This window comes from Nyctereutes procyonoides, unplaced genomic scaffold, assembly GCF_905146905.1.
Source record: "Nyctereutes procyonoides isolate TBG_1078 unplaced genomic scaffold, NYPRO_anot_genome, whole genome shotgun sequence".
Classification (NCBI taxonomy): Eukaryota; Metazoa; Chordata; class Mammalia; order Carnivora; family Canidae; genus Nyctereutes; species Nyctereutes procyonoides.
Window position 1 is genome coordinate 43,585,533 of NW_026575042.1, and position 9,828 is coordinate 43,595,360.

The following is a 9,828-nucleotide window of genomic DNA, read 5'->3' on the forward strand; positions in this document are numbered from 1 at the left end:
GGTGTTATTAAGCACCCAATGGATGAACTATGTACCTCATGTTCTCTACATTTACTCCGTCCTCATGAATAGTAAAGCTGAGTATCTTTTCATATGTTTATTGGCCATTTGTACTTTCTTGACACTGTATAAATATTAAATAAATGAATGATTAAATTACTGAATGAAGCAATACATTTAGAGTGCTAGAGAAATGAAAGTTAATCACTGCCATCCAGGAAAATGAAAATGTTTCCCTGGCATTATGATTACAATCTTATTATGCCAAACACAGAAATTAAATAGCTCCACTTTATTTTTTATTATGCACAGAGAGATCATATATGATTCCTGGTTAACAACTGGACTACATTTAATATGAGTTTACAAGTCCACTAGGTATCAAAACTCATCCTGGTTGGGTTTATTTTCCTTTTTTGCGTGTGGCATTCTCGATTTAGCACCTTCCTTTAGTGTATTGTACCACGGCTTATTATATTTAGCTATAAATTCGGCTCATGGGTGGGGTGTGTGTGTGTGTGTGTGTGTTTATGCATGCTAAATTTATTTTTAATCTGAAAGAATTGTGTGAAAGTTCACATTTGGGGTCTTCCTTTTCCCCTTCATTCCTCAGTTTCCCCATTTCCTTTTCTCCTCTGGAGCATAGTTTCTTTTTCTCATTTCTTCGCCTCCCTGGGACATGTGTTCAAAATCGTCACTTGCCCCAAGGACTTCGAGTATTACCTCTCCCAACAGAACTTTATTCTAACAGTAATCGAAGTCTAAGCCAAATGACAGAAATTCCAAGTGACACAATTGCTGAAATCAGCTAATTAATACTTCTGATCAGCAGAGACAGTCCTGAAGTGAATGTCTGAAACATTACATAGGCTGTTATCCAGTGTTGGATTAATTGAATTTGGCCACTTAATTGCCATGGGCGTAGCTAACGGACTATGTGTGAGGTTCTCTTTATGTGTGAAGTTTTAGTTTAATCCTCATGGCATCCCTGTGCTCCTTTTTTAAGATATTAGGAGACTGAGATTTAAGCACATACACCGAAAGGAAAATATGAATGAAATGTGCACCCTTTAGGTAACGTAGAGCTAATTTTCAAAGCTAACCTTTGTGGGTAGTTATGTATAGTATCAGGACCCTGCAGATGGTCAGGAGATCAAGGAAACTTTGTAAACACTCCCAAACATTAGAAGTGCCCCAACTTTGAGAAGACTTCTATAAACGACTGGCATAAAGGCCTTTTCTCAATTATGCAAGCTCTTTCATTTTAGCACATTTATTGAGTTCCTTCAGCATTGCAATAAAAAGGAACAAATGCATAATATAAAAACCAACAACACACTAAATTGGGAGGATCTTGATCTCGAAGGATCCAGCAGAGAAAAGGAAAGCGCCACAAAGCATGTGGCATTTTTTGATGTCAAATTTCTTCATATAAGGACACTGCTATAAAATGTAAATATCTTCAAAGGATTAACCCTTCCGCATCACGAAAATATGCACATTTTCAAAGGGGGTGAAGCATTTTCTAATCTGAACATCTTTAAAGGGGGGAAATCAATAAATGGCATGAAAAACTTCAAAGCAGGACCTCCTGTCAATGACAGAAGTTCCTCAGCGATGCAGAGGCTTTGAAGGAGGACTCCCAGCGCTGGGAAAGCTTTGAAGTGACTGGAAACAGACATTTATAATTACGGAAAGGTGCAGTGTCCAGCAGGGATCGTACAAAGACACGTCTGAGGTAGGTGCAGACGGAGATTGCGAGGTGGCCGGGACGCTGACCTTGCACCTCCCAACCCAAAAGCCTTTCGGGTCAACTCAATAATCACATGTAAAACGGCAAGTGTGGAGTGAGAACAGTGGCGAGAGGCAAAAAACCCAAATTATTTTAGATCTCACATTTCAAAAAAGAGAAAACCCTTCAGCACCCCCAAAGCGGATCTTAATACATCCCGCCTGTGCTAGGTTCTTGGGTAGCAGCCTGACCTATTAAGCTGTTATCAACACTCAGCTTTCTGCAAACAAGTGTTCCAGGAGAGTGAAAAAGTCTCAGAGTCAGCTTCTTTAGGTCCCTTAATCCCTAAATTTATGCTAGTGAAATCTTTTTGAAGGGAGCTCCTGTATAGGTCAGATGATGGTCTAAAGGAAGAAAAGTGATTAAAACCTCTAACTCGGCTATTGTTTATTCTGAGCCCAAACTATTGCAAACCAATGATTCGGTATCTCATTTTCAGAATTTCACTGAAGACCTTTTTTGTTTTTGTTTTTGGATGCCATAAACACGTAGGACTATAGTAAACTGAGAATCAAAGACAGCCCAGGCAAAAATCACAGGAGGTCAATTTTAATGCTCTAGGCTCTAAACTAGATTTCTCTTTTGCCTTATTTGGTCTGCCATCCATGGGGCCAGGTGAGTTCATGACATCCTCTTGCTCTTTGGTGCCTTTCATTATGAAGTCAGCTTTCCCCAAAAGGTTCTTGCATCATCCAATCTATATTGAGTGTAACATTTTCTAGGCTTTGTTCTAGGTACTTGGAATACAGGGCTGTGCACAGATACTCCCTGGTTTTGTGGAGACTGCAGTCCAGAGGCACAGACACTGACCAATACAATCGAACAGGAAAAGGTACATCATACTGTGCTCAGGGCTTTAAGGAGAAGGTATGTAAAAGATCTTGCATGATTCGAAGAATCAGGTAGGCTTCCCAGAGGAACCGAGAGTTGGGCTGAGATCCAAAGATGAGTAGTCATTTACCAGGAGAAGATGGAGGTGAATAGTGCAAGAGGGAAGGATGTCAGGTGGAGGGAGAAGAAAGTACAGAAGCCATGTGATGGGAGGATGAGATGCACTTTTATGCACAAGGTGTGGATTGGTAGGAAGAGGTAGATAATGCCCACCTTATTAAGGACTTTGGTCTTAATCCTAAAATCAATCAGAAGCCTTTGAAGAATTTTAAGCATGTATTTGATAGAATCCGATTTGCATATTGAATAGATTATTTTTGCTTGGGTGTGAAGAATAAATTCAGATGGGGGAAGGGGCAAGAGTGTCTGAGAGAAAACTAGTTAGGAGGCCACTAACTAGTGATTGCAGCAAAGCGTGATGACAGCTTTGAACTATAGAGTGGTGGCAGGGATGATGATGGAGGCAAATACGAAGACTTGGGAAACATTTTGGGAGATAATTCGATTAAATTTGCTGTTGGAAAAAATAGGTGAGAAAGAGGGAAGATCAGGGATGATATCCATATTTCTGCAGGTTTGGGGGAGCCATTCACTAAGAAAGAAACTCTTGGAAGAGGGTTAGATTTGGAGATAGAATAATTAGTTCAATTTGGTTATGTTGAATTTGACACACAGATACTTTTGAGTCATGCCAGAGGGCATGTCAAGTAGCCATTTGTGTATATGAATCTGGAGGAGACATCGTGCCTAGAGGCAAAGACGTTTGACTCACTCATTTCTGATGACAATTAAGGATAAATACAACTGCTTAGGAAGAAGTGATGGAAACGTGAAGATTATTATAGTTCTTCCTGAGGAAGAACTCTCCAGCATTAAAGGCTCAGTAGTTTTCTTTCTTTTTTTTTTTTAAGACTTCTGTATTTGAGAGAGAGAGAGCATGCGTGCGAGGCTGCCATGCGTAAGTCTGTCAGGTGCATAAGCAGGGAGCAGGGGGAGGAGCGGAGGGAGAGGAAGACAAGCTGATTCCCACTGAGTGGGGAGCCTCACTTGGGGTTCAATCTCAGGACCCTGAGATCATGACCTGAGCCAAAATCAAGAGCCAGACATGTAATGGACTGAGCCACCAGGTGCCCCAACTCAGTAGTTTTTTGGATAAACTGTGATGGTCTTCCTTTTAGGATTCCCTTTGGCTTCATATTTTAAAAATTAATGTGATAGTCTATCAAAGATAAAACATGACATTTCAATCTATGTTTTAGGCCTTTGAGATGAAGGAAAATATATACAAGCATTTTATTTCATCAATTTTTATAAATATATTTTCATATCTTCTAGAATTTTATCTGATTAAATTTTCCATTGAAGTTAAAGTAGAAAATGTCAAATATTGCTATCAGCTCTTAATTATCTTAAAGAATTGCCATAGCTGTCCATTTTTCAATTGTCTTCTTTAGTCTAGACTTCTCCAGTTCATCCTCTCCTCTTTCGCCAAAGTTATTTTTCTAACATTTGAATCTGATCATGTCACTTTTTTGCTCGAAATTCTCCAATGTTTCTTCTTGTCTTTCCAAGGATAAAATCTAGAACTTTTGCCCCTCTCCATGTTCCCTGGCTTACCTATTCAAAGATTTTTTAAAAATTTATTTATGCATGAGAGACATAGCGAGAGAGAGAGAGAGAGAGAGAGAGAGAGAGAGAGAGAGGCAGAGACACAGGCAGAGGGAGAAGCAGGCTCCATGCAGGGAGCCCAATGTGGGACTCCATCCCGGGTCTCCAGGATTCCACCCTGGGCTGAAGGCGGCGCTAAACGGCTGAGCCACCAGGGCTGCCCTGGCTTACCTATTTATCATGATTTCTCCCCAGATTCCTTTCCCAATCTCATCTCCTTCTATTAGTCTTTTCTCAGTGTGACTCTACAGTTACATTCAACTATTTGCATGACCGAAACATAGCATGTGCTAGAATATGCTTATGACTCTTCATGTGTACCTGAGCTGCCCTACGCTTAATGGTTTAATACCCATAATTCAATAAATACTTGACAAGTGACTGTAATGTAGCAGACACTTTTTTGGGAGCTTAGGATTCATGAGTGAACAAAGCAAAGATCCTGATGTTTACACTCTAGTGGGGACAGAGGAAAGTAGAAACATTTAAAAAGTAGACATAAAAAATAAATTTTATATTTGTTTTGAGCACTTGCTATGAGTCTGACACTTCTAGACACTACACTATCAATGAAGTAGATAGATGAAACTTCCTCAAATTCTTGCCTTTGTGAAGCTTAGAGAGTGAGGTAGACATTAAGCAAAAGCATAATCAGTAATTACATATTAGAAGGTGGTGTATATACTACAGGACAAAAATAGCATGGCAAGTGGTAGAAGTGTATTGTCGGATGTGGACTGTAGCTTCGTATATGATTATTGAGGTGACACTTGAACCAAGACCTGAAGAAGTTGAGGGAGCTGAGCAGCAGGGCATCTAGAGAAAGAAGGTTCTATCCAGAACTTCATGCTGTGCCCGACACTCTCTGAAGAGCACTCCTGATGTGTTTGAGATGTTTCATCAAGTTGTCCAACGTGACCAGAATAAAATGAGCAAAAGGTAGAGGAGTAGGAAATATGGTGAAGAGAGTAAGAAGCAAGTTGTATGGGTCTCTGTAGGCCATGCAAGGGCTTTGGGTTTTACTCTGCATAGATGTTGAATCATTGTGGGATTTTGATCAGAGAAATTATCTGACTCACATTTCAAAAGGATTATTCTGGTTGCCGTGTTGAAGAGGTATTGGCTGAAAGTTAACAAATAGAATTCTTCTAAAATGCTATCAGAGTTCTAGCTGTTTCTTATCAGCCAATACTTGGTATTTTTTTTTAATTTTGGTCAATTTCTAATGGGTATATAGAGGTATCACATTGTAGTTGTATTTCTGCATCACTGATGGCTAAGAAAGTTGAGTACTTTTTCTTACATATACATATTATTTATTTATTTATTTGTTTGTTTGTTTATTTATTTATTTATTTATTTATTTATTTATTTATTTATGAGAAACAAAGAGAGAGAGGCTGAGACATAGGCAAAGGGAGAAACAGATTCCCTGTGGGAAGCCCAATACAGACTCGATCCCAGGACCCCGGGATCATAACCTGAGCCAAAGGCAGACGCTCAACCAGGAGCCACCTAGGTGCCCCATTTTCATCTATTTATTATACAACTGGACATGAGCTTTTCTGAAATGCCTGTAAAAGTCTCTTTTCTATTTTTCTAAAAGGTTGCCTCCTTTTTGCATATTGATTTGAGGGAGTTCTTTTTTAAAATTTTATTTATTTACTTATTTATTTTTGAGACAGAGAATGTGAGTAGGAGGGAGAGAGAGAGAGAGAGAGAGAGAGAGAATCTGAAGCAGATTCTGTGTGCTGTGCTGAGCACAGAGTCCAACATGGGGCTCAATCCCACGACTGGGAGATCATGAATGGAGCCAAAACCAAGAGTCAAACACTCAACCAACTTGAGCCCCTAGGTGCCCCAATTTGAGGGAGTTCTTACACTCTATTTTTCTTTAACTCTCTTGATACAAGACTTTTGCCAGCTTTATGTGTTGCAAGTATCTTCTTCTATGTAGCTTGCTTTTCTATTCTCTTAATAGTGTTTTAATGAAAGAAGTTCTTAATTTTAATGCAGTAATTTTTTTCTCTTATAGTTAGAATTCTTTGATTCTTGAGATCTTTGCCTACACCAAATTCATAGAAATGTTTTCCTGATTTTATCTCAAAGCTTATTATCTTTTATGATTACATTTATGATTCATTCAAAATTGATTTTTATGTGTAGAACAAAGTAAGAGTAAAGATTAATTCTTTTTCCCACGTGTACATTCAATTTACTCAGCACAATTTATTGGAAAGGACACACTTGCTGCTGTATTTGTTTCAACTTTGTCATAAATTAGATGACCATATGGTGTGGGTCCATTTCTGGATTCGGTATTCTGTTGGATTTGTCTGCTCCTGCCACTTCTGCACTGGCTTCATTACTATAGCTTTTATCAAGTCTTCATTTTTTATAGTGCAAAATAACCAGTGTTGTTTTGGGTATTTTTTTTCAAGTTTGCCATAGTTGTTATTGGCCCTCTGGATTTCCACATAAATTTTAAAATCAATTGGACAATTTATGAGAAAATTCTGTTGCGGTCTTCATTGGGATTTCATTGTCCTGTGAATTTTAAAAAGCTCTTCAGATAAGTTTTATAAATACCAAAATTGAACAACCACTGAGCTACGGTTCTTAAACTTTAGAACCCATCTGAATCACCTAAAGAACTTATTAGGACCCAGATACACAGTTTGCTGGGTCTTACCCCTAATATTGCTAATTCAGTAGATCTGGGTAGGCCCAAAAATCTGCATTTCTAAGAAGTGCCCAGGTGATGGTGATGCTGTTGGCATACCAAGAGTAACACTGCTCTAAGCATGTTGTAACAATCCCTTGTACTTCCTGCTATTTATCAAATAACTTATATTCCCAAAGGCTAGTGAGTGTCATGAAAGATTATATTGCAATATTTGTAAACAATAAGGTGAATCGGCTACAGAACTCATAAGCAGTAATCATCTTGTGACTAGTTAGCATAATACAATGGTCTGGCCTTGATTTGGTTTATTCTGAGGGAAATTCAAATTGTGGGTGAAGAATATGGTTCTATCACAGCAAAATATAAAATATTGTTGACTCTAAGACTATCATTTGCTGTCTTCCCTTGAGTTAACTCAACCTTCCAATGAGCACTTGTTATTTTAAAAATCTGTACAGTTGACACTTCAACATAGGTTTAGACTGCATGTGTCCTCTTATACATGGATTTTTTTCAACAAATACAGTACAGTATTATAAATGGCTTTTCTCCTATGGGTTTCTTAATAATATTTTCTTTTCTCAGCTTATTTTATTGTTAGAATACAGTATATAATACATATAACATACAAAATATGTGTTAATTGACTGTTTATGTTATCACTAAGGCTTCCGGTCAACAGTAGGTTATTAGTAGTTAAGCTTGTAGAGATTCAAAAGTTTTATGTGGATTTTCAGTTGCACAAGGGGTTTGGTGTCCTTAACTCCTGTGTTTTCAAGGGTCAATTGTAATAAGACTAATGATTACCTCAATCCTGATACCCACTGTATTTCTCTGCATTGATACCATTTCAATGTAATTCACATAGCAGACTTTACACCTACTCCTGGGATTCTGTTTTTATCTTCATTAAAAATGTAATAGTATCTTTTGTAGCTTTCACTATTTGCTCACTCACTTGCTCATTATTTATATTTATATACTTGACAGAAGAAATAAAAATGAAAAAAGACTTCATCTTAACCTTCCCTCTTTTTCAGACGTACAGTGTGTCCCAAACACTCAATATTTTCTGCCAAGTTAGTGTCCTTTAACATGTTTCTCCTATTATAGTTATACTATTAATAACACACTTCATGCTGGAGACAAATGCACTGCATGACTTGCTGCAAGTCAAAACTCAGTGCTTGTTCCTAAGATGATCAACATGGGTGCATAGTCAGTAATCCTCCTGAAGATGTCCAAATCAAAATGGCGACACAAACTTCTCTTGCATGCCAGTTCAACTGGCACTTAGGTGTTCTAGGCAAGATGAGAGTAGAGCTAAATCTCATTCTAGGTGAGAAAACTAAAAGTACCTTCTCTGCCATATGTTTCTAAAATTTTCTGGTAAATCCCAGACCTGGTGGTCAAATCTGTAACCTGGAATATTGTCCAATCTTAGAAATGTTTAATGAACCACATTCAATTAACAAAGCTGTCCAGAGACACTACAGTTTAAGTGACCTTTGTCAAGTCATGCAGCTGCTTGGTCATAGACTCAGGCTGGGGACCCACTCCTGACTCTTACTGTGGTACTGTCACATGCCATAAACTGACTCTCACTCTGTCTGCTGGCAGCACTAATGTCCTTTTCCCACATATGTTTCATTCCTGTACAGTAAGTAGACTTATGTTAGAGGCTGTGAGGACAAAACTATGGCAACTTGGAACTCAGGAATCATTTTAGAAAGAATTTTTCTCTAAATTTCCTCTTTGTCTTCCAGCATTCACTGGATTATACTTTTCTCTATAACTCCCCCATTCAATTATTTGAAGTAGGTCGTGCTAACATACCTTCCCATCTCCTTCCATCAACAACCAAACTTTGTTGTTTTCAAATGGGCCCAGTATTACGTCCATGAGAAACACTTCCCCAAAGACATAGTTGCTAATTCCATGTCATTTTCCTTAAAGTCCCTGCAAAATCTTTCTTTGTTCCCTAGCTTACTTCTTTTAAATTCACCTCAGTGTTCAACATCCTATCAAATCCCTTAGAAGTAACTTCATACTTATACTAACACTGTAGTGATTGTGGTAGCATTGGGGCTAGAAATCAATAAAAGATCAATATTGATATTAAAAATAACATGAATAAGACAGTAAAAATAATGCATGTTCATCACATGTATAAATAATTAGGGCTAAAAATGTTTTAGCTTAAGAGAGATGTCATATATTTATTGAAGATGTCAGTAGATTTTTTATTATCATTCAGATTCCTGCTATAAAATGCAAGATATGCTTGCATATCTTCATATGCAAGATATGCATATTCTTCTTTAGGAGAATGTAAAAGCTATAATTATTCCAATGAATAATGACTGCAATTAATTATAAACTTTTAATTAATGAATAACTCAATTTTATATTATCTGTGTAAACAGGAAACCAGTTATATTATTTGCTGATTCTTTTTTCTTTATTTAAATACCAATCAGTCCTCTGGCCACAGCAACGGCATAAATAGTTTATGTTCACATATATTTATTATTAATATTCTAACATGTTACAAAACAGGATGATAAAAATAAAAATAGGGAATAAGAGACAGGCAACCAGAGTCTATGTTACCCAGTATTTTGATCTTATTTATACATCATAATAGTTTCACTAGTTGGTCCACATTTTGCCTATTCTACTAAAATCCCCAAATATTAGTGATCAGAGCTTTACATAAAAATATGTAAAATAAAAATATTCAAAGCCCTTTTAAAATTGTTAAATAGCTGTGACATAGCAAAACTTTCTG